The sequence below is a fragment of the Cyanistes caeruleus genome, chromosome 1, assembly GCF_971803275.1.
Source record: "Cyanistes caeruleus chromosome 1, bCyaCae1.hap1.1, whole genome shotgun sequence".
Lineage (NCBI taxonomy): Eukaryota > Metazoa > Chordata > Aves > Passeriformes > Paridae > Cyanistes > Cyanistes caeruleus.
The window spans coordinates 130,092,837-130,118,815 of record NC_141701.1 but is presented as its reverse complement, the minus strand read 5'-3'; the positions used below and the strand labels follow the sequence as shown (position 1 = coordinate 130,118,815).

The following is a 25,979-nucleotide window of genomic DNA, read 5'->3' as shown; positions in this document are numbered from 1 at the left end:
ATTGCATTATTAATATTAGGATAGCAAGCAATTCCCACTAGACAGTCTTTGTGGTCTGTTCCTGCCTAAGAAGTGTCTAGGCATGAAAGGCTGTTTGAGTTCCAGTGGGCTGATAGTCTGGGATGACATTTGAATGCGGCGAGGACAATGTCTAGATGACAATGACCGGGAGGGAGGCAAAAGCGGGTCTCCACTCTCCCTATTCTCCCATGGACAGTCACCTCTCCTTTAGGATTATTTCCTCACGTGACTCCTCAGTTAGGCTTTGTCTAAGAGGAATGTGGAACCAGTGAAGGGGAGAAACTGAGGTTTCCAGACAAAGCAGAGGCTTCCAGTGCTGACACACAGCCCATAACCCAGAGAGACTGCAAAGCTAATGAGAGGCATGGCCTCTCAGGCACCAATTGCAGCACATTTAATAACATAAACACAAAACAATAACAGAACATTTTACTTTCAGCCAAATTGTAAACAAAGAAGGAAATTTAGTATTTCCATATACCAGAATCCTTTCTGTGGAGGACAGGCTTTGTGGTGTCATTTTTCATCTGTAGCTTATATTGTCTGATTCTCCGTGAAATAAACAAACTAAACCAACCACTGCGAAATTTGGTCTTAAGGCAGCACCCATTAAAGTAAATGTGCACTGAGTGCCCCTAGTTGTGGGAAGATTCTTGTTTAAAAATGTGGCAATAGTTTACAACTCAGTTAATAATTACATTAATTTATTATGCCCCATAAATGGGAAGAGGATGGATGGGTTCCCACATCCTCCTAGTGTTAATTGTTAAGTCTCAGGAGGAAAACTCAGAAAGTACTAAATTCCCAAACAAAGATATCTAACATAGAAGAATAAGCCTGGAAAAGCATCTTTGGATATTTTAGGACATGGAAACAAAATGGAGTATTTCCATAATATTTTGGTCTGTTATAAATTATTAGTGTTGTTTTGGACCATATATGTGTTCTGAATTAGTAATTATGGGCGATCGTTCTCTGCCATTAGTAACCTTGATTTTAATTCTGTACAGCCACCTCTGCAACCCTCTTTTGATGTTAATATAAAGTCTAATTGTGCATTATATTTTCTGGCTTTTTTTATTTTAACAGTAAAATCACACCATTTTTACTTAAGTTTTCTCCCTGAAATTTTTATTTTACAATTGCTTTTAATCCCTCTCTTGTTCAGTCTGTGCATTGCATGTGTATTAAAATCTAGTTATCTTATAGTCTGAAGGGAAAGAAAATCTACACTATTATCTATCTACATAAAAATCTGTCCTTGTGTGCTTGAAAGATTCGGCACTGAGTAATCTGTCACATCATAAAAAGAACAAAATCAAAACAACTGAGTCATTATCATGACTCTGCTTGGTTTCAGCCCATGAAGTGACATCTAGACTCTGCAGATACTGTATTTATTGTTTTATGTATCTGTGTGCAAAGATTTGTAAATACAGAGGTGTAAATGTTGCCAGCATTTAAATTAGGTTCAAAGTGCTATTTATGGCTTACATCAACAACAAAAAAATATTCATAATCATCCCTAGGTGAAGATACTCATTTAACAAGCTTACAGCTCCTAATTAATTCTGTAAAGAACGCCATTTGGCAGAGCAGAATTATGAGGTTTGCATATTGATAGTGGCAGGGAAAAATCTATCTGTTTTCTATTTATATGGTAAAATTAACTTCTGTTCTTTTGAAAATGGCACATCTCAGAGGTATTGCTTTCAAAATGATCTCAGGATGTAAAGAAAGCAGTAGTAACAGCACCAGGCATTCAGTTCTGTCCTAATTTTCCCACCAGTTTTTCAGTGTTTCAGCTGTCTCAGAGACTTAAAGTGCTTTCATTAGGTAGCTGCAGAGGCTGCCTGCTTGCCTGCTCCATCACTCTCTTGAGCTGCCTCTCGCTCCCCCTCTCTCACTCTCCCTTTTTTTCCCCCTCCTGCCTTGGGAGTGACTGTGAAGATCATTTGCTGGCGTGATTGGCAGGTTAGAGCATTCGATCAGATGAGTTCCTCTTGGTGCAGGTCAAAAAGGCTGGTTAGCAGGAGCTGTCGAAAAATGCCAGCAGCATTCGAAATGGGAAATGTCATGACTTCGAGGCAGGGGGTGCCACCTGGAACAGAAAGCCCCCAGCTCATTAGCAAGTTACAGGATGCAAGCTTGAGGGAGGGAGCAGAGGAGGAAAGATAATACCCAATAGGGAAAATTATTGTGAAGTGGAATTGATTTCATGTATAATTTGTTTATCACTAGAGGGGACAAATGCTGTCCTCCTGACATGTGCAGAGGAGTGTGGACTATGAATGAAGCAATTTAGCATAATCTCCAGGTTGAGCTCTGGATTTAAAGAATGCCAACTTCTTTCTTTCCAACTGTGGAAGTGATCAGGTCATGTTGTATTAATTTAACCTGACATACTCTCAAATGGTTTATCTGGGCAATTTTAGCAATTTAACAGAACACAGTAGATATGAACATTCATTATTAACATTGGGCAGTGGTTTGTCTTCTGGATGAAGTGGGGTTGGGGGTTTACTGCAAGCTGCTGTTGTAAAAAAGACATGTTCCTGTTGCAAGCTGAATTATAAAAAGGCTTATTTTTAATACTTAGTTGGACTGCATAAAATCAGAATGCAATTTCAGTTGCATGATATAATTTTATTTCCAAGAAAAACTACATACCCTTAGAAAGTATGGATTTAAAAATAAATACAGCATTCAGGCTTACTGTATAAAATTTAATCTGAAATGAAGACTACGGGGTCTGCTGCCTGTCAGGGACTTGAAGAATGCATATATGAAATATCAGCATTACAAAATCCTTAGTCTTCTCCAAGATATCCTGTAGTGGTAAAATTGCAGGCAAACTCTTCATCCCAGGCAGTTTAACGAGCCCCTGGCTATTAATATTGCTAACCATTAATTGGCTTCACGGGTCTGTATTTTAATATAAAAGGAATATTGCATATCAATAGAAGTGATTGCATAGATTTCCCCCCCATACACATTTTTTTTCAGAAATGTTAAGAAAATAAGATGGGATCCTAGTACCTGCCAGACTGTTTTATCATGGTATCTTTGTGCAGCTTTGTGTCTGGCTCTGCTCCTCCTGAAGACAATGGGAGAATTCCATGGACTCCAGTGGGAGTAGAGCTGGCTCCCTTATCAAGACTAATGTAGACACAACAATACCATCTCAGGCTGAGAAAATGAGGCTTAGAAGCTGAAAGGATTCCTGAGAACTATTTTGCAAACTGTATCTCTTCTGTTAAGGAATTTTGTCTTTTATATATCAAACTCATCGTTTTCTCAGAAGTTTAGAGCTCGTGCTTAAGCAGTCTCGTGGTTGGATGCTGAGGAATGTTTGCTTACTGTTCAGGTCCTTGATTTTCTTCAGCTTTCATTTTCTTCCATCCATCAAAGTTTTTAAGTTGGCAATGGAGTAGCTAGCATTTGCTTTATTGAGTAACCACAGGCTGTTGGATTTCCCTTTCTCCACTAAATGTGAATCAGAATCAGGTTTTGAGAAGAAGTTTCTTAATCAAAATATTTGTACAGTCTTACAGATGAGTGTTTTCTGTTTTGTATTTCATGTAAAAAGCTCAGCATTTACAGCCTGATAGCTTGCAAAAAAGAAGTTACTAAAGCACAGAAAGGGCATTCTTTACCTTCCAGATACCTTTTTAATGAAAAGTTCTTTCAGATAGGCACTGTGAATACTGGCTGCTGTACTCTGCACTAATGAACACACAGGCTTAGTCCTTTGCAAAGCTGCATAAAGAGAGCAAAATATCAGAATATAATATCCTCTGTGCAGATTCCATGGTAGAATTTTTCCCACCATGGGTAGCTCTGCAGATGCCCAGCTAGTTTTTAAGTAAAAAACTGGAAACTAATTTGAAAAGTTCAGAAAGTATTCATTACTTAATGTCTGCTCTGGTACTTTGTTTGGGGAAGTGATATGCATTTAAATTATTTGCATGGAGTTTGAAAATTAGGCTTCTGTTGGGAAGAGAGAATAAACTGGGAAATCTCCAAGTCTATTAGCTCCATGGACTAAAGGCAAGGATCAGTAAGCACTGGACAGACCTGCTAGATTTTAACCCTGAGGTATATTTGAGGGATCTGTGGTAGCTGAAGTGTCTGTTTGCATCTGGCAACAGCTGCTTGGACATGAACAGAAGGATGTTTTGGCTAGGAAATCTGGCAGGTGTGCATAAACTCTTTTCTAGGACTGTGTGTGACATAGGTTAATGACCTGTGTAAGTCCTAGGATCATCACCTAAGAAGGTATCACTCAGAAGAAGCAATTAAACAACTAATATTTCCCACAAATTTACATTTTCTGGCAAGAAAAAGAATTACAGTCAGAAACAGAAGAAAGAATTTAACCATTACTCTTTATTTTTTAACCAGCTTCTGGTTTTTCAAAACTGACACAAGTGTTTTCTTAGCTTATAAGAACTTGATAATTCAAATGAAGAATAGTAGCCAGTAAGGAATTAGTAGGAAATTCCTTACTGCCCCTCAAAACTTACTATTCCTGCAGTTGGTTTGTCATTCACTCAAATCCTGACTTCTCTATTCTAAATAAACACTAGTTTATTCCTTGATTCTCTAGGGAAGGTCAGGCAGAAGCAATAAGTGGGGAAATCACATATTCATCATCTGATTTTTGTGTTTTCTCTCCCAAATTTCTGAGGAATCACTGGGACTTGCTAGTGTGTATTCTGTGACATTACCAATCTTTGTGAATCACTTTTCAGGTGAGAAGAAGCTCTGACACGTGGTCCATATTCCATCAGTGACTCTTTCTTATCATTACTTGTGTGTAAAAATACTATCTGTATGAATTGCCTTTGTCTTTTTAGAAGCTGGTTATGTAGAAAGTGTTAGAAAAATCCAGTGAGCCCTGAGGTCATTGAAATAATTCTATATAATGTGAGCAGCTGTTGATGAAATCTGGTTTAATCTGTAGCATTTCAACTTTAGCTTTATGTATTATATTTCAAATAAATAAAGCAGTATAAATCAATCCATAAATTTAACCTAGGATTGGGTCATACAATTTTTTAAATGTATGCATGTAGTTCTTGACTTTGATATCATTCGCTTTTTAATCTTCTTTTTCCAGGTATTGATAACCTGGGTTGCAGTAAAAGGATGTATCTCTCAAAATTCTTTTCTAAGATTTTGCCTCACCACCATTTTGAATTTTTTTACTAAGTCTTCCCCCTTACATTAAGTATCCCATAAATTATTTATATCTGTTATTAAATCTTTAAGGAGGTAGATTGAGCATATTGAAGATTTCTTGATCTGATCCTGTCAAAATCCTTGACCAGGTGCTTTGTGCATAAGTCTTCATTTTGATTTTCTTAGGAAAAGAAAATTATTGCTTTTGGATCATTAACCCTTGCCAGTTTTCCTCAGATGATGTAAAAGCTGAGATTTTCTGAATTTTCAAGTCCTGGACTTGCTTTCTTGTGTAGGCTGTCCTCCTCTCCCCAAAATCATCTCCAAACTTCACAATTTTCTGTACCAGCTTGTGTGCTATCCAAACCAGGAGAATTGCTAATGAGTCACAGCACTGCTCATGTCACCAGATGCAGGACAGGCATCTCTCCTTCTTCCAGACTTCTAAATGCAGGGCAGAAAAACTGTAGCACACCTGGGGATTTAGAAGGATGTTTGAAATGTGCCTCAATGGAGCAATCTGATTGAGAAACCTAATTTCCCTTCTGTGAGCTCCTGTGGAAGGGAGTAAACAAAATGCAGTCTAAACACATGGCCCTTACAGAATCATCAGAGGTAGAAGAAACATCTGCAGGGTCTGGCCTGGAGGAAGCAACACTGCTCAAGAGCAGCTAAAACACTGTGGGCAAAAAAAGCAGGAGCTCTGCCAGGCGAGATCTGCAAAGCTTCTTATCTATGTGGTGTTTTTCACCCATTTTATTTTCACAGAAACAAGCCCAGTTTCTTGCTAACAAACATCAACATTTTCAGCTCATGTCTACTGAGAGATGCTCTGTTTTAAATTTCTGTTGTTAATCCACTGTGTGTTGTGATCACAATAATGCACAGAAGTTAAACAAACATCCCCCACCCCCAAACCTCCTCCCCTAAGAAAACAAAATCCCAGACCATGATAACAAAACAGATCATTAAGAATTTCAGCAACAGCCTGTCAGCTTGGCTCTTAGTGTGTTTTTGCCTGCCATTAAAAACCATATTGATCCACAAATTTGATATAGTCTAGAAAGAAAGGGAGGGGAAAAGGATTTGAGAAACATTTTATCCACCCTACTCTTCAACATTATTTTTTCAGAACAGTGTTTGTACTCTAGTGTTTGAACTAAAAATTTCAATTTTTTAATTCTTAAATATTTTACAAGTCTAAAGCAAATGTAGTATATTTATAGATGAATGCTACTAAAAAGTAAAGACAGGATCCTTAATATGTGAGTATAAGTAAAATTAATCATTATATGACCTTGTTATCTGAAGTTTTGCAGTCTCTCTTCCTTATCTCTTCCTTTGATTATTGATTTTATTTATTACATTATACCTGAAACATGAAGTATAAATTCTGTAATTCCTAGATCCTACTCACCCTATTCATGGAAGGTCCTACCACATTTTGTGGCTCTAGAAAAATGCTGCATAAGGATGAGGAACCTCAGTGCTGTGTTTAGCCCTTTTGGCCCAGTTGCTGAGTGTTAACACAATGTCTGTCCCCCCAGCACACATGTGGCCCTCTCATGCATTCCTTGAAAAGCCAGTGATTTCTTTGCTCCTGGTGCACATTCAGAGGGAAAGGAATGTGGAGACACTTAGCTTTGTCATCTTTTGCTTTTGTACATGCCCAATGCACATTTAAGATGGAAAGGTGTCCCATAGGTCCCAAACTTTCTGAAAGGCACAAGAATTTCAACAGATGAAAAGCTTATAAGCAAACAGAGAGTGCTGTCAAACCCTCCTTCATTTAAACAAAGCAAAACACAGATAAGGGCAGATTTGAGATCATATTTTGTCTTTTAAGGTAAATAATCCATGTCAGATTCCCAAAGCTTCCCATCTCAACAGTGATAAAGATGAGCTGGATCTGTCACACCTTATCCCTGTTGAGAACCCCACGGCATGCAGTGGGACATGGTATATGTTTGTGTTGTGGGGAGGAGGGAGGAATAGTGTGTAAAGTGCTTTACATCTGCGTAACTTGAGGATTTTAGGTTGTTCAAATACATGTACTCTGGTACTGATGGAAACAGAGATCGCTTATCACCATATCTAAGGAATTAGAAATGTATATTCATGACTCCCTGTTACCCAAATAGGATGTCCATCATTCTGTATTAATGACATAGCTCTATTCTACTCATTTCATTTTTCTTTATGTTTTACCCAGCTGAATAGCTCAGTGCTGCCATGGGGTCCTGTATCGTATGACAGACTTTGCCTTTTGAACTGCCCACATCACAGTTTTCTGCAGCTCCCTATCTCCACCGTCATTCCTTTTCTTTACTCTAAATGTTTCCAAGGAGGAAGAAAAGAAAGAATGAAAAGATTAAATAAAATAAAAAAGGCGGGGGGCTGGGGGGGAGGAAGGAGGGGAGAAAGAGACTGCTGTGGAAAAATAAAAGTTTAAAAGAAAACCAGAATGAATGCTTCACTTGTTGGCTTTTAGCACAATTACCATACCTTAGGAAATATGCAGGGAATAGTTAATTATGACTAAATGAGCTCCTTTTAGAGTTCGTGGCAGGCCCCAGCATCCAACTGTCAGTGTTGTGAAAGATTGAATTAAAAGGCTGGTCTCCCTGTCAGCCGATAGGATGGTCTGCTGGGGGAAAATAGACAGTGAAAAGATAGCTGGGTTAGAGTAGCCTCAGCAAGAGAAACACGTATAGCATTTGCATACTTCTCCTGCAAAGGGGGTTTAATCCAAATAAAGGAGGAGATTTCAGTATTGTCAGCCAAGGCTTTGTTCAGTGTGAAGAGCAGAAGGAAATCTGATGAAGGGGGCCTTTCTGAAGCCCTTGCACACAGACTGGAGGTTGTTCTGGTAAAGTTATGTACTTTGGGATTGTTTACACACTGTTGTCTGTTTGAAGATCGCCTAAACTGAAAGACTCAAAGTATTCCTCTTTGCTAACACAAAAGCGAGGAATTTGTGTGGTAAAAATTACTTACACTGCAGACCTGAACAAGTTCTTTTCATTATCTTCACGAAATACCCTAAAGTTTCTTTTTTTTGGTGTAGACAAAGTTCCCCAATACTTCTTGGCTGAACTCATATATCACAAAATGTTTTCAGACTAGGAGAAAAAAGGGAGAATTATATTCTCAAAATGCAGAGAGCATGAAAATCAGATACTCTTCAGGCTTGAGGCAGACAAAAATCTTACTGCCCTCTCCAACACAGTTCTTTTTTTAACAAGTAGACAATTCATACCAACTGAAAACAGTGTTTTGAGATTTAGTTGGGGTAAAGTGCTGTGTCTCTACTAAGATCTCTTCTGTCCTTTCTGGGGTTTTTTTTTCTCACCTGAGAGATGAGCCAGAAGCCTCAAACCTCTTTTGTATTTAATCTGCAGCAGATCCAGACCATGCCTTAGAGCTTTTCCAGATAAAATTACTGATTTGTGTTTAAAAAACCCCAAAACTATTTAAAGGTGGTGGCAGGCAAATTACTCCTCAGAATGACTATCCACTTCAAGTGTATACTGCAGCTTCCAAGGTTTTTCACATGGGACAAAGAGCATCATCTCAGGGAGATGATTAATATTTAGAGACCAAATAGGTCATCTAATAGCATAGCACTTGAAATAGATGGCTTTTGCTTCTTGTTGCTGCAGTTTTTTTGTGTGTGATTGCTATAGTCTTAATGATTTTAGCTAGTAATGAATTATTTATTTGAATGGTAATGCTCATGGAAATTTTGTGTGTGTGCTTGTGTGTGTGTATATATGTACACACACACATAATTATATAAAATATAATAAAATATCTAATTTTTATATATATTATATATATTCTACATATATATTCTATTCTATTCTACATGTATGATTTTATATCGAATTTTGTATATATCATTTTTATATATGTATATATTTATATGTATCATTTTTTCTATAAATGTCTATACATAGCTCACTTTCTCATCAGCTTTATAATTAATGGTCATTGTAAAGCAACATATGTTTCTTAGTAATGCTTTGTGAGTGTTAGGGTGAGCAACATCCTGGCCTGAAAAGAGCTTGAATTTTCTCTAGTAAAGCCAGTACTCTCTTTAAGGCTTGGTGAAATTCTGGGAAAGAAGATGAAGCAATTTCTAAGATAACAAATGATGCTGGGTATACCTGTATGGATATATTTGTGTTTACTCTACAGTTACTTAAGAGTTATAATTAAGGGGAAAAAATTACAATCCTGTTAATATTAATAAATGAGTCCACATATGATGAAATTTGGCTCTCAGTTATACATGCTCTGACTTGTTTGCGGTGGTATTTTTAACCTGAAATGCTTCTTTATGCTCACTCAGAGACAGACATTGATGTTTCAGCTGAGTATTTTTTTCAGCTAGTGATGAATGTGAATCATTAAATACTTAATCATCTATTAGCCTTATTGTCTCCCACATAGCTGTCATGAATTCTCACAGAAACACAGTCAGAAGCAAGTCTGCAATCAGTAGGCTACAGGGGACCTCCAGTCCTCAGATTGTTGGTGCAACTTGAAAATCAGTCAGCAGAAAGGGAGGTGGTTGATGGAAAACGTGCTATATCCTGTTGCTTCCTGAGCACTATCTGCCATCTGGACTCAAGAAAAGACTGAATGAATTTCAGCATCTCCCTTTTTCTTCCACCCTAGAGAAAACTGGAAGGGGAGATCAAATTTTGGTAAAATCAGGAGCTGAACTGAGGCATCAGTTGGCACTTGGTGTGCAGTTCACACCTTCTCTTATTAGTTTAATTTATTCCTTATAGCATTTACCTTTTTCCAGCTGAAATGAGTAGTAGAAAATAAGGTACAGTATTTCACAAGGCTTATTTACCAAATGGTATCTACTGATTGGAAGTGTAACAGTGCAATCTATAAAGTAGTTTTTGGCTGCCTAAAGAGACAAGCAGCTTGAATCCAGCCTGGGCATAATGGAATATGCAATTTCCAAACAGCTACTTTTATATTAACTCATAAGTTTTTATTGCTTCATAAGGAAATTATAACATCATCCTACAGTGCTTAGCTTGTCAAGGAGATAAACTCCTGTGACTTTCTCACGTGCTGGCCATCTTTGTGCAGCTTTCACTGGTTATAAAGAGCTCATGCTTCAAAACACACTGTTGGGAAAACAAGGACAGACCGTGGTAGTAATAAACATGTCATTTAAACCTTACGGGAAAATGAATGTGGTTTATTCAAACATCCCTTCTAAAGAAGAGCTAATGATAATATTTTAGTAACACAAGGAGGGAAATCTTCTAACGCTCCCGTTCCTGGGCTCTGTTCCCACTGAAGGCAGCAGGAGCTGCACATACAGATCCAGAGGGCTTGCAACTTGAATAGCATCTAATATGAACAGTTTTTAAAAAAATAGAAGCTGGGCTCACTCCAACGCTTACAGTCTGCGTGTAGAGAAGCGGTGTTTTCACTTTTCATCTCTTCCTCTTTGTTTCACAGTAACGGTGCAATCTCCAATTAGAACTCACCCTTTGTTAGCAGCAGCCAGCGACGCCTCGTCCTGCTCTGCGTTTTTCCTGTGAGAAGCGTGTCAGAATTTGGGGGGACTAAATATACTCCTTTGTTGGTGAGCTTGTCAAGCACCGCGCTGTGTTCGCTTTCCCACCAGGAAGGTCAGGCCGCTGGGGGGCCGCTCTATTTTCTAAAATGATCCCTACTGTCTGTCCATGCTGTCTGACAGATTGAAACAGTTGTCTGTGTCACTGCTTTCAATGCTTTTTAAATGCCTCACTTTCCTTGAAAGACATAAAATATGTAGGCAGTGGGGGGAAAAAAATGTAAAAGGAACTATACTTTTTCCTGCTTAAAGAAGCATTGGGTTTTCTGTTCTAAAGTAAACTTAATTTTGTTTAAAATATAAGATGACTTAGGGAAAAAAAAAACCCACCAGCTAATCTAGAAGACTGGGTAAGTCACAGCTTACATATTTTATTTCTGAAACCTCATTTTAAAATGAGGGCAATAAAATTATTAAACACACATTCATTCGGTAGCTGAAGTGAAATAGTAAATTTTCTTTGTTCGCTTATATTTCAGTTTAATGTATTTTGATCTGAGGTATGTATAAAGCCTGAAGAAATTGGTACTATGCTGAGCCTTCAATACTCTCCAGATAATTGAACTAATTAAATCTTTACCAACATTAACACAACTCCAGCATTCCTTGGACAGTGGTTAATTATTGCATGAACATGGCAAGCTTAAACTAAACAGATGAAAATAGAATCCCGTGGAATGGGTATTGAGTTTATTCTTTATTCATCTTTTGATAAGGTTTAATTAAAACTGCCTCTCTCCATTGTGGTGACAATGAATGTGCTTGTTTTCTTAGTGAAAGCCAAATTATTCACTTCAGCCATGGTTCAATAATCAAAGGGTTTGCAAAGTTTTGGGTTATATTGTAGCTGTGGAGATATAATTGCTGCAATTCTCTATGAAGGCTTTATCTTTTTATTACATTGTCTTTTATTTTTTACTTTATTTAGTAAATTAGAGCATCCATTTTCTGATTCACTATTTTAATGTGCTTTAAGCAGGGCATTTTTGTCAACAGGGAGTGAGCTGATGAAAATAAAATTTAAAATAAAATATAGTTTTTAATAATTGGAAGGCAAAAAATAGTTTCAAAAGAAATCTATATTCCAGTTTTTTACAGTAATACAATTAAAATTACAAAGTAAAATTTAAGGATATAGCAAAAGCTGTCTTTATCCAGTACTGAATTTTACTAAAGGAATGGTCCTTTCTTTTTATGACAGTAACAGGAGGGTGGATATGGTGACTCCCTGTGCTTATACAGTGGCTAATTGATCACTGAGCAAAAATTGTTGGAAAAAAACAGTGATGGCTGATAATGTTAGAATTATCACACAAGATTGTAAAGTTACTTGAGCTGCTTACTTGTGTATGACATGCAATCTGCACTGGCAATACAATGGAAAAAACAAATCCTTGAGAGATGTGAAATTTTGAGCAAGAGCAATGGGGTACAGCTGAAGGAGAATGAGAAACACTTGTCAGTAGGTATGCATGCATGCAGACTGCTATCACTTGTGTGGCCATGGACTTGCCTTTCCACTTGGAAAGCTGTAGATCTGAGCTTCAGCTCTCATACTGCAAATTCATGTGAATTCCTTGAGAAATAACACAGCAGGTAGGAAATGGATCTGTGTTCATTTTAAAGAAAGCATCCCGCTCTCTTTCCATACAGTTCTGCAGGTGACTTAGATGGACCACCAAAAGGGTCATAGGAAAAGTTGCACAGTTTTATTTGTATTCTGGTATCTCATTCTGATGTGGTTTGGAATGAAATCCTGGCAGAACCTTGGTTTCCTGACAGACTTTTCCATTCCCATTTATAAAATATTAATTTCACTTTCTGTGATTTATCAAGCAACTGTGCCATTGTTCTGTCTTGGGCTCATGTTGTCATTAGGGGATTCCAGGTTGGCACAGTGGTTTTGATTTAAGGGAGGAAAATGTGTTTCCTTTTTATTTTGTTATTCCAAGAGTTGTTTCTTTTAGAGTGAATTTCACTGGGTAATAAAAAATTTAAGACAGTGAGTGCACCAAAGGAGAAAATAAGCTGAGGAGGGAGTTGCTTGAACCATGGAGCTGCATGTAACTGGTAGTTCTTTCTCCTTTTTGGCTGAGAGTCAGTAGTGTGCTGGGTGCACATCATGTGAATCCAGAGCTGTTTGGAGTCACTGGACAAAGGGCCATCTGCTGGGAAGCTCTAGTCAGAAATGTGTTGCTCATGTTCTTTGTCATGAAGGAATAGCATTTGAGTCCCAGCTGATGCTGTTAAGATTCTGTAGGTGCAGCCATTTACTTAGACTCTACTGAAGTCAAGATTTGGACTGTTCCATCTCTTGAGGTATGGGAACTTACCTGTGGCACTCCATGTTAGCTGTGCCTTGAGGGTGTGCATATGGTCAGTCCTGTTCTAGTGGAGAAAGTTGTATTCTACTTCCTTGCTGACAGAAATCCCCTCCTAAATATGTTAAATTAGGTCATCTCTGAGACCAGGCATCCCCTTTAGTTGTTTGGGGTTTTTTTTTCCAAATACACCTTACCTATTTTGTGAAACTTATTTTTACTTCGCATGGAGAAAATAGATATGGAAGAACTGTTAATTTATCTGAGCTCCTTTGTGCTACATTTTTTTCTTTTAAAGCACTGGAAATCTGTTATTCCAGGAAATAAATTTCTGAATTATTATAAGGGCTTTAATGTATTTTGTATGAATAACACTCTGTTAAAGGTGTGTTTACTGCACAGAGAGATTTTTCAGCATTAACTACAATTATGCCATGGTTCCAGTCATTGAGGTGGGGTCTGTGCACTCCTGCTTTCCCAGCAGCAGAAATTTGATCTGGATTGAGAATGGATAGCTGATCCCATTTGAGCAGAGTACAGTGGCTCCATGCTGGTTACTGGGAACTGCCATAAAACCTGCTGGTTCAAGGTTAACCTATCAGTTTAGGGGTTTTTATCAGATTTGAAACAACAGAGTTAGATTGTACTGGGTCAGCATGATTTTCACTCAATCACAGGAGCTTTAAAGCTGGATTTGTAGCCTGGTCACACATACTTCTGTCAATCAGATTTTTTTGAACTCTTAACTGAAAAAAATCATCTTCTAATACTTGGTTACTTTAAAATAATTTTGCTGGATAATTTTATTTTAAAATTGTGATAATAATCTTGAGTCACATAGGAAAAACCTGATGTCCTAGAAATTAGAAAGGGATTCTAGCTGGGGTTGCTGAAAAAACTGCTTGCTTAAGAGATCATTATCTAATCCGAGTGGATTGAAAGATTTGAATGTATCTTCTTTAAATGTGAAGAGAGAATTGTTGCATGTTAATTATTTATTTATATATGTGGGTTAATACCCATTAGCATTTTTGAATATGTGCTGTACTTCACTTTGACAGCTTTGCTTGTCATCCCTACAGATGTCTTAACTTAGTGAGATTCTTAAGAACTTGGATAATACCAGGCATACACCAAAATGTATGTTAATGTGTTTATTAGGGAGCTTCCCAGCCCTCCCCCATTAGTCACTAGGTAAAGAATGCCTTCTGAGGAGCAAGAGGACAGAAAGGACTACCTTGACTTTTGACTACATTGATTCATTTTGACATAATGTGATTAATTTTTTTTTTAATCTAATGATGACACTCCTTCCTGTTTGTCAAAATTGCTACATAAACAAAAATAATTCTGCTTGCTTCCTTCATTTTTTTTATTTGGTATAAAAGCTCCAGGAGTGCAGAAAGACGATTTCCCTAAAAGCAGGCCCATGTATAATTTACAGGGCTACCACAAAGAAATCCTAATGACTTGTACCTACCAAGACCATTATTAACTCGCCTCCAGTCACAATATTTATATGGTTATATCTTGTCATCTTAGCTATCAGCTACTACTTGATCCAATGATCCAATCTCATGTTTTCTTTTCTTTATAGTTGCTATGTCATGGTGATCAGTCTGTGTATTTGCTGTCAACTCTGTTATTCCTTCTTCTTAGCAAGTTCTTCATTATCTGAGAATGTGGCTGGTCACTAACCTGAAGTTCTCAATAAGGCCTTGACATTGCAGTTTTTAAAAATTTGTTTTATCTTTGACTCTAGAAATTTTGGTCTTTGTTTAGGAATGTGTTCTGTTTATTATGGAAGAGAAATGTCATTATTTTACATTTTGTCTTAGGATGTGGCTCCCCTGGCTCAGAGCAAGGCTAGGCTCAGTCATGCTAAGCACCATGCAATAGTATGTTAAATAATACTCCTTCATGCAGAGATCTCAGGCCACATGTTCAGCTTTGCAGATTGCTACCCCTCTCTGCACACAATCTGTTTTTATTGATGTAACTGGCTGGCTTTTCCATTTGGAATTCATTCCTGCCTCTTCAATGATACTTAAATGCTCCAGTCATATTAATTTGTAGATGGGAGTCTTGAGTAATTATTGAATGGCTATATCTTAAAAGAAATTCTAGGGTCCTTATGCAGACAGATAGGGAAAATAGCATGTAGATAAAAGGGATATTGCTTTAGGAGAAATGTTAATGCACAATTTCAGACAACCCCATGAATGCATATTATTAATGGAATTCATATTATTATTAAGAACTAAAAACTGAGACAGAAGTAAATTGCATTTCTTGAACTTTCTTAACTCTAATTATGTCAGAAGTCTTACAAAAATATAACCAAATTTTTGGGGCTAGAAAATACTGTTTCTGTGTTTCCAGAGTAAAGACTGCTCACTTGCATGTCTCCTTCAATGAAGGGAGTCGAGGTCCAAGCCTCTACTGCTATGAGCAGGAGAGGTGGCAGTTGGGAAGATTTTAGTCCCCTTTTTGAGAATGTTGTCAGAAATGTCGTATCTATAGAAGACAAGGTAGCCCTGCTTTAAGTTCTGTTTTTAAGAGGCTGTATCCACTGTTTTGACTACCCTGGACTTGATCCTCTGAATGAATGAACAGCAAGTGATGCCACTTTAGACAGGTTAAAGAGCCATATGCCAGTACCAAGGGGAGGAGGTTCACAAAGCTTCACTTAAACCAGAATACACAAGAATGCCCCTGATTAAATCATGAAGGTTCACAGTTAGAAAGACATCCACTTCATTTCTCTAGACAGTCTCTATTATTGCGATTATTTCAGTCTCTACCTATGAAGAGATCTGGGCAGCTGACCAGTAAGATAATACTAAAAAGATTACAAACTCAAGATGCTTCAGGTACCTTTTTTCTCACAGAATGTTTAGTACTCAGGCTGAGGAGTAGCCTTGCCCATTATGCACAGTGCATTGCTGGAAAAGAAGACAAAACAAAAAACCTCACAAACAACCCCAACAAACTAAACCAAGCAAACACGTTAACAAAGGTCCTGTTCAAGTGAATAGTATTCATTTCTGGAAGAGCTGGCATGTGGTAACTAACATGACAGCATGCAGCTATCTCTGATTGCCATCACCCATCTCAAAAGCTCGGAATCTAATTGAGATGAGCAAATATAATGGCAGAAAAAAGCATAGAAAGGAAGATGACCTTGTGATAAACTTGGATGCAGAGTAGGCCCTTTCAAAGGAACCATGTGAAACAGGCTTTCAAATTTAGAAGCAGAGAAGGCATGTTGTGATGTACTGTGAAGGTGCTTGACAGAGGACTTCTTAAAAGACAAAGCTGTATATTTTGCTGTCACATTAAACTTTGTACAGGTTTGTCTGAGTGATTTGGCATTAAAGACATAAAAGATTGTTTCTCTGAGCATAGATAAACTATGTTTTTGAACACATCTTGAAACCTGTCACTAGTTTTTAACTGTTCCTCAGGCCAAAAACTTACATCCCCCCTGCCACCTCCCACCAAATCTGCAGATACTTTTTTTCTTAATGAAAGGAATCCAGAAGTGGGAGTTAAACTTTTCTGTGTTCCTTGGGGTTTTATACAATGTTTCGTTATCCCAAGGAAATCTGGTGCTCTTAAGAGAAGAATCAAATCTCAAAGCACTACACAAGTAAATGAAATCTCTTTTGCACACTAGGGACCTTTTCATCATAGTTTTGTGTTTCAGGGGATTTCACAACCTTTACTTGAGGGAAACAAATATTCAAATCCCAGTTAGACCAGAATAGAGGAAATATGCCAGGTTCAATTACCACTGGATTTAGCAGCCTATGAGAATTTTTCCATTCATATCTTCATCATCTCTTTCATGAGGTTTTGCATAAGCTGGGATATTGAGAGCACAGAAAATGAGTGACCACTGTAATCAGAAGACAGGATCTCCCAAAGGTCTCAAAAAGTGCGGGAGCACTGAGCAGCATGTTTCAGATGAAGTCTCTCAGTTTTCAAAATCCTCATTTCTATGAATTTTCTGAAAGTGAAAATCCACCTGCAAGTATATTTATATTTATATTTATATTTATATTTATATTTATATTTATATTTATATTTATATTTATATTTATATTTATATTTGTATTTGTATTTGTATTTATATTTGTATTTACTCATTTTTTAAGACAGTGAATTTGCAAAAGCCATTTTCATTTTTTTATTATTAGTTTGAATTACATTAAATATATGAAAAGCATAGCTTACTACTTGGTGTTGAATGTCATTCACACCAAAAAAATAAGCAGACAATTAATTATCCATTAAAAGCAAAATCAAATGAGCAGAAAATACTTTTGAGATATTATATTTATATATATATATATATATATACATATATATACATACATACATATATATATATGTGTGTGTGTGTGTGTGTGTGTGTGTGTGTGTGTGTATATGAATGCCACAAGACAGATGGTGATGTCCCTAGATAGGAAACATCTATGGATGATGATAGCCAAAGAACAAACTAGTCAGTATGGACTATGTTTTCTGTGGTTCCTCTGAAGCTGGTGCACTATAATAGTATTTCACTGACTGTGGCACGGAGTACAGAGTTTTTTTGGGTTTTGTAAGCTCTGTGTAAACCTGCTGACTGCATGTGGAATGTGGATGGCTCTGACATTTTCAAATACGTGGTATTCTAGATGCTGTGTAGCTTCGGGGGCTTCTGACATATTTTATCTTTTTCTTTGTCCTTAGGGATTGATGGATGGGAATGTGATTAGCTTCCACACTCATTAGCTCACATGCTAAACCCACCCCCAGTCTGTAACATTTTTAGAATACCCTGTCTACAAGATGTTGCAGCCAACTGTAGTGTAGTGTCCTTGTTTCTGAGGCACTGCTAAATACTTTGTATTGGTCCTCCTGTTTCTTTCCTCCTCTTTGCTATCTACTGTGGCTTCCTTCTGTAGGTGAGGTGGACTTTTTCTCAGTCCCAAGCTCCATCCCTACACAAAGAGAAACACGTTGGGAGAAAAAGTTGACATTCACTGAAAATTGCAAAGAATGTTTCTGAATTTTTTTTTTTCACCTTTGCTTCATATAATGGGACTCAGATTTTTACTAAAATAATACAAAGGTTGACTTAAATCACTGATACTGCTTGCTTTAAAGAGGTAAAAAATGTTATCTCAGGAAATCAGCTGTGCAGCACAGTGGGAGGGTAGACCCAGTCTCCATTTGTGTAAGAAATATAAGTTCTGATTCTTCTCACACTTACTGCAGGACAGGGAGGAAAAGCTCTACTGAAGTCAGTGAAGTTGCACCAGTTTAAAAATAACATGAGGTGAGAAAAGAAGCAAGCCCCAGGGTGTTTCAAAGCTATGTGCTGAATCACTGAATCATAAAAAATAGGGCAGGAAGAGCCTCGAGAGGTCATCTAGTCTATCCTGCCTTCCCCAAGGCAGAATCAGCTCTATCTGTGTCATTCTGTCAGATGTTTGACTAACCTGTTTTTAAAAACATCCAATAATAGTGATACCACCACCTCCTCTGGGTAGCCTGTTCCAGAGTCTTTCTGTCCTTACTGTTAGACATCAAGAAAGACTTGGCTGTTCCTGCTGTGGTTCAAATCCATAGTTACTTCCATTTGCTGCAGACATGAAGAACAGTTGAGTTTGCAAAAGCCATTTTAAATTTATAAACACTTCACAGAATATTCTGAGTTGGAAGGAGCCCACAAAGACCATCAAGCCCAACTCTTTCAGTAATGTCCTGTAGAGGGATTGAACACACAACTTTGGTGTTATTAGCACCATGCTCTAACCAGCTGAGTAAACTTCAGTCCTCTATAGATCATAAAGTGATTTGGTTTTTTTCAGTCTTCATTAAGTATTTTGGCTTTTTGAACTTTGTAAGACAGTAATGGAGGACAAAGGGTTTGTTGGGACTTAGGAAAGATAGATTGAAAATTGAGGTTACATATGAAGAAGCAAATTCCTACCCAGAGTGAGATTGTCTTTGAACAAATGAGTGGATGATCTTCCAGTAGGAGAAATAGTTTAACAATATGGACCTGTAATAAAGCCACCCTTTGCGAGGATGTTCCCATCAGAAGAAAAATTTATCTTTGGGCCTTCAGTAAGCGATTTCATTAGGGTAAAATAGTCACTAGGATTATAAAAGCCCTCTAAATCCCTCTGTGATGGCTGTCCTTCAGATCAAGGCCATGGTTTCATATTAGCATTATTACATGACAGTGATTTTTCACCAAGAGTGTTCACATATATGAAGTTCAATTCATTTTAGAATGTAGCTACTATGTGAAATAGATTCACATGTAACACATAACACATATTTGGCTTATTGTAACCATAGTTCCCGGGAGTAAGAGTATTTGATGGCACAAAGTGATGTTTCTCTTCAAATACAGAAGAAAAATATTATTTCAACAAATGTTTGATTATATAAAAATAAGGTTTTTAAAATGCAGGTATGGTCTTTATTTCTGTTACCAAATTATCCTGATTTATCATGGGGCTTCATGTTAGGGATTGTTACCCTGCATATATATATATATATATATATATATATATATATATATATTGCATATATTATTCTTTATAACTATAGAAGGTAAAGTAAAACCTAGCCTGCCAAGTAAAAGTCTGTAGTGGCCACCTTTGCATTATCAAAAATTTCAGTATGTTTGGTTCTATCATCATGCTTTCAAGTGTGGTTCGGGAAAATGAGTAGTCCAGTGTATACTACTGAGCTAAAACTTGTTGGAAATGGGTCAGAGCAGCAACTACATTGTGGAGCAGATTGTCCCTGATTCTCAAGCTGAAACTTACCAGCTTAGCCCTGTGCCTCTATCTAATCCTTCTTCTTGCTAATTAATGCAATGAAAATATCATCCAGAAAATTCAGCAGTTTAAACCTGTCTCTTATGTTTAGACTTGCTTAATGTACAATAATGTAATATTTTTTTAAAGGAACAGTAAACCTTATGAGTGTCAAACAGATTGTACTACCAAGATGCGTCGATACAGGCTGTACAGATCACTTTTTTGTGTCTGATCTAGTGTAGGTCTCCTTCATTTTTATTTAAAAACTACATCAGAGTGCATTTTTTACATCATTATAATGAAAATAATCTTACATCTTGAATGAGATTTTGTAATTCTCTGCTGTTTTGTCTGTTTTGCTCCATGCACATTTTTCTTCTCGTTGACCTAACTGTACAAATCTGTAATGAAAAATATTGATTGAGTCTTAGAGTAGGGGATTGCAATGTCATGATTTCACGCTCAGTGGTTGGCTAACAAGGCTCTGTAGTTTTTATTTAGAGAGGCCCAGTTGCAAAAACAAAAATGAAGAATTGTGTTAGCCCCAGCTGCCAAGGTTACGGAGCAAGCGGCTTAGAGGGCTCTGGGGTTCCAGGCGAGAGAGGGATTGTCTCTGCCCAGCATGGAAGGGATAGAGCTAGACAGACACTGTTGTGTGCAAGATACAGACTGACCCCAGCAATTCATAAATCCAAAAAATTACAACATTTTCTGCTTATCAGTAAATGGAGTAGACACTCAGCTATGTAATTAACCCTTTGAAGGTTCAGCCATGGTGCAGCTCTTTCGAAAGCCCTTTTTCTGAATGCCTCCCTCATAACCTCTGTGGATATCTTGGGTGCCCAGGTAGTACTGGCAGTCTGTTATATAATATATAAATACTTAAATATTTCATCTATCCATCCTAGGGAGGGTTTTTCCTTGTTCTTACATTTCATGTTTAGTTGTTTATATGTGCCACCTAAAACATTAAAGTAAATTCTCTGAGCTGGTATAGCTGCTTCAGGTAGAGATCGTGGAATATATGTAAGGAAAGTAAGCCAGATATCCATGGCTCAGTTCCAGGCAAAGCTATGATTGTAATTGATGGAAAACTCTTCTAAAACATCAGCTGTCAAAGTTGCCCAAAAATTCCAAGCTTTGGTTTTATCTACGTATGTGCTTTACATGAGGCATCAAGTTACGGGTTAGAGATCATTTTAGATACTTAACCTCTTTATCTTTTATTGCTTTATTAGTTATGTTTTATTAATATTTATTAGTGTTAGTTATGTTTTAATAATTTGCATATTGACAGAGCCCTGTGTGACTGATTCTTAATTTGTAAATACAGATTTGGAAGGCCATCAAACTCTTCCTCTGCATACCAACACAAAAATCATTGCAGCTTTAAAAACTGTAGGAAAACAGCAGATAGCTACTGCAATAATGCCAAGATAAGATGAAATAGGCAGACCCATGTAACACAGTTCACTTTTTTTTTTTTCTTTTTTTTTCTTTTTTTTTTTTCTTTTTAATTGAGCTGTGTCTGAGTTTACCCTCTTTGGGTTTTTTACATCCTTATCAATGTATGCCACTTCTCTCTTGTCAGGCAAAGTTGTATATGGTGAGTGCATTTTTAACCCTGACCCCAGTTCCTCTCTAAAAAGAATAATTCTTCAAAATTTATAATTCTTCAAAAGAAACTAGTAAGGTTTCTTCATGTACAGTCCTTCAGTTTAAACAACAGTTGAATTGTTAACTACAGAACCAGTCAAAATATAGGAAAGCATGCATTAGTTCCTTCAATCTGTCATTATTGCTACATGGAAGGAAATTTGCTGGCACCTGGGCTATGTGTCCGAAAGTATTTTTGAGTGAAAAAGCTCCTCTTGGTGTTTGCTTTGCCCTGGCTCCCCAGGAGCAGTTACTGTCCTCTGAATATGCATTCCTTGTCTGTTTCTTGAATATTGTATTTGTGTATTACTAATCATAGTAAATCAAGAATATCCATTAACTTCAGCTGATATTCATCCATGTACATTGTCTTCTTTTGTGGACTTACTGAGGTTTGGTAATCGTGGCTAAATTTGGTGGGCAATGTAAGCACTATTTTATTTTCCAGACTAAGATTAATGCCTTTATTTTTAATACACCTTAGCAGAGTATTTTCTCACACAACTGTTAACAGTCATTCTACCTTTACCTTCATTTGGTATTATCCACATGCTATTTTCCTATAATTCCACTCTATCAAGATCCTGCTTTCTCATGCCATTTGGGTCCAACTCTGACATTCGAAAAAGTACATTTAGTGCAGCACACTTCCCCCACCTCCCCAGGGTATTTGATCTATCATGTGTATTTGCTTGCTTGTATTTCATTATCACCTACTATTCACATTTGCATTTATAAATCATGCATGACTTTCATTTGCAAATCTGCAGACCTTCTTCTTCTGCAATATCCCATACTGTAGTTAATATCCTTCAATATAGAATAAGCTACTATTTTATTGCATTGCTTAATATCACATGAGGTTTCTAGGGTGTGAGGTTTTTTCCTTTTTAGAAGGCTTGCCAAACTGTGTGAATTTTTAAGACCATTCTAGAGGATTGGGGGGAAAAAATAGCCATAATTATCACAGTAAATGCTTGGCATATTCTGCTTTTGAAAGTAATGCCAACTTTATAAGATATACATGCATAGCAGTTCTTATGCCCACAGACATTTCCATTTGTTTCATACTCACATCACGTAAAATCAGATGAAAGAATTTTTAGAAAATATCTATTTGGAAAGTTTTAAGTCATTACTGATATTTTTTCAGGTCAAGTTCAAACCTTTATGTGAAATTTTTCAAGCACTGGAATGTATTGCTTGCCCTGTCGGATAGATAGGTATCTAGTTAGCTGCACAGAAACATCAGGCAGTGTGTTTTTTCTGATCCTGTGCTGCACAGCATATTGTTTTCCTTTTAATTAAATTGTTCCGTGGTGTTCTACCCTTAAGATTGTGTGCTTGCATTTCATTATCACTTGTTATTCAAACTTGCATCTCATTTGAAATTTGCAAACCTGGCAGGTTTTTTCCTATCTTTGCTATAAATTATTACTTCATTTCCCATCTCATCTGTTAAGAGTGCAGCCTATTTTTAATGGTGTTTTCTCATGTGTAATGTTTCTCCAGCTCTGGATTCAGTCAACTTCGACTTCATTTCCCCCCACAAACCTTGCTAGATCTCCATGATTTTATTACTTTTGATTTACTTTCCTTATGCGGCTTCCATCCTGATTTGCTGTTTTCCTCTTGCTGCCATAGAGCACTTCTGTTAAAAACTCCTCCTTCTGGTTCAAAATAAATGAAAAGGAAGGAAGTAATATGAGATTTATGGAGTGAAAAGTACACTGGTTTGTTTAAGAGGGGGCAAAAGTGTAGTTGGTTCCTGTCAGCAAAGAAAGAAGCTTCTAGCACATAGTAATTTTTTATTTTATCCACTCTGAAAAGGCTAAGAAATCTGTACAGGCTGTAGCAATCTATACAGCTTGTAACCAAACTAGGTACAATGTACTCAGCTTCCTATTAAATAATTATTATTAATCTGCTTACAGTATGTTTAAGTAACTATCAGTCTCTGTCAGTCTGCCACTAAATTTTCACAATAAATTGCTTTGATATTTGAATTGTTTGGTTTGTTCCCCATTTGTCTGGAATGAGAATGAAGTTGGTCCCATTTTTTCCCCCCCAATCCTGCCCTTCATTCACACCATGTGACTTTATGGGATGCTTAAAATTAACCATGGAGAGGCAGAAGGAACAGCTGAAACCAAGACTCTATATAGAAGCTGCAGGAATTTCAAAAGGAGTCCCTGAGTGCTGTTTCACTCTTCAAATGATGTTTCTTCATCAAGACTGAAACTGTCTCATAGAAGAAACTATTCTCATTTTTTACACTCTGGCTTTGCCAGTTCTGAAATCCAGCTGTGAAGTGTACATCTTGAATGCACTCCCATGTACACATAATTTACATATTCATTCCGAATTTCCCATGCTGTGTTTTTACAACCCCACTGCAGGCCTCTATGGGAAGACCACCATAGGAGCTGGATGCAGTGGAGAGGGCTGGGATATGGGCTGCCTGTGCCCATATAGCCTTCATTTGGCATTGCTCTTGGGGGCTCGAGCTGCCCTGAAGCCCCTGATGGAGCCCAAACTTCTCCTCCTGCTCAGACAGAAGGGTGAACAGAAACAGGTTTCATTCAGCTTTGCCATGAATGGCAGCACTGCTGAACCCAGGGTCAGGAATAGAGCACAGGGCAAGCATCTTTACAGAGAAAACTTTGCCAGATTAGAAGTGTACGGTGGAGAGAGTGGTCCTGCTGCTGTTGAACTCAGAGGAGTCAAATCCTCAGGCAGAGGAGTCCGTGCCAAATGTTATCTGCCTGTACACCAAGGATCTGTCCCCCATGGGATCACCTACACAGCCTTGGAGGCAGATAGGGAGATAGGTGGGAGGTGAGGAGAAATAATGGGTTTGCAGCTATGTGGACCAACCAGCCATTCTTCATTTCCTGCAGGGTGGAAAGCAGGAGGAGGCTCTTGTCTCCAGAACAGTGTGGCCTTCAGCTGTGCCAGTTTCTGTGTTTGTCACTTGGAGTGAGAGAAATCTTGTATATTTTCTGGTTATACAGGCTCAGTCCTCTTTTATTTGGCTTACTATTCAGTTATTAGAAATTTTCCTATTAAAAAATATTTTGGGGAGAGGAGTCTTCTTTATGTCCTTAAGTGGCCTAGGAATTCAACACAAAAAGAAAGACTTCATAAATGTCACTTTTAGGACATTTATTTATGATGAAGTTTTAACCTAGAAAGAGAAAAAGGCATGTGATAGAAATACTTGTTGTAGCAAACACATCTAATTTAAAAATTACGAAATATATGGATAAAACCTGTCTGTACAGAACCAGATTGTAAAGATGATAAACATTTACACACGTACCTCAGGACTGACAATAAAAACGGCAATCACATTTCCTATCCATGTCCCCATCTATTTAAGGAAAATGCTTGTATATAGTGTTAAAGTCTGTGAACACTTTATTAAATATTCAGCAAGCATTATATGTTGGCAGTAGAAACCACATATTATAGGCTTGTGGTTTGAATTATGGTTACAGTGCAACACTGATCTTACAGGTCGTTCAGCTATGGAGATTGTCCTCTCAAATGAAAAACAGCACCATTTTCTAACAAATATTGTCTGGCACCTTTACATTGCTGTTAAATGAAAACATAAATGCTTACCCAGGTGTCAGGTTCACCGAAAGATGTAGACTAACATTATGGATGGTATGATGAGAGGAATTAAATAGGAATTTAGGACTCCTCAGTTTTTCACCGTCAGGAAGCATCTGGAATTAAATAGTGGGGTTTTCCTTCATCATTTAATCTCTACTACAGTAACTGTGAGGAGCATGGGCATGATGAGAATTTAACATGATCTGTCATCCAGAGCTATCTTTAACTCAGACTCTTCCATATATAGGAACATTTTCCCCAACCAGTCTCATCCTTGTGTCCTCATAAGTGAGAATATTTCTTGGTGTGGGAGGAGAGGAGGTATAATGGGAGAAAATATGTATAAAAAGCTGCTTTCTCAGCTTTCCCATATAAGTAGAAGAATTGACTTCAGCTTTGTGCATTGCTTCCAAGTTTTGACTCTGTCTTCAGCTTTCAATATTTCACATTCCTGAGAATGGCTAAGCATGCAGACACCTCTGCTTGTGGTACTCTTCCAGCACCCCTGCCCAGGGAGGTGCTGTGGATGAAGTTTGAGTCACCTGCCTACACTGGAAACCACCAGCCAGCTAGATAAACAATGAAAGCACTGCATGGCACATCTGAGATTTCTTTTTCTGGTATTTTTTTTTTTTCTGATGATGGGTTTATAAGCTGTCACAGATGAACAAGTTTTCCTTGTTTGTATAGTGCTGTAAGATTTTTATCTACTGTGGTAAATTCAAATTCTTTCCA

General features: G+C 37.4%; 1 protein-coding gene across 10 annotated transcripts in view; it reads left to right on the top strand.

The window, feature by feature from the left end:
• CDK14 (cyclin dependent kinase 14) overlaps positions 1-25,979 on the top strand; it is a 341,278-nt gene that overhangs the window by 252,842 nt on the left and 62,457 nt on the right. Inside the window, exon 15 of one of the 10 annotated variants that reach the window (XM_086857906.1) lies at positions 10,699-11,408. The exons of 8 other annotated variants lie outside the window; for them this stretch is intronic. The gene's annotated coding sequence lies outside the window, so the exon portion shown is untranslated. Of the gene's footprint in view, positions 1-7,417; positions 7,440-10,698; positions 11,409-25,979 lie in introns of those variants that run through there. One more of the 10 variants, XM_086857912.1, reaches the window with a different exon arrangement.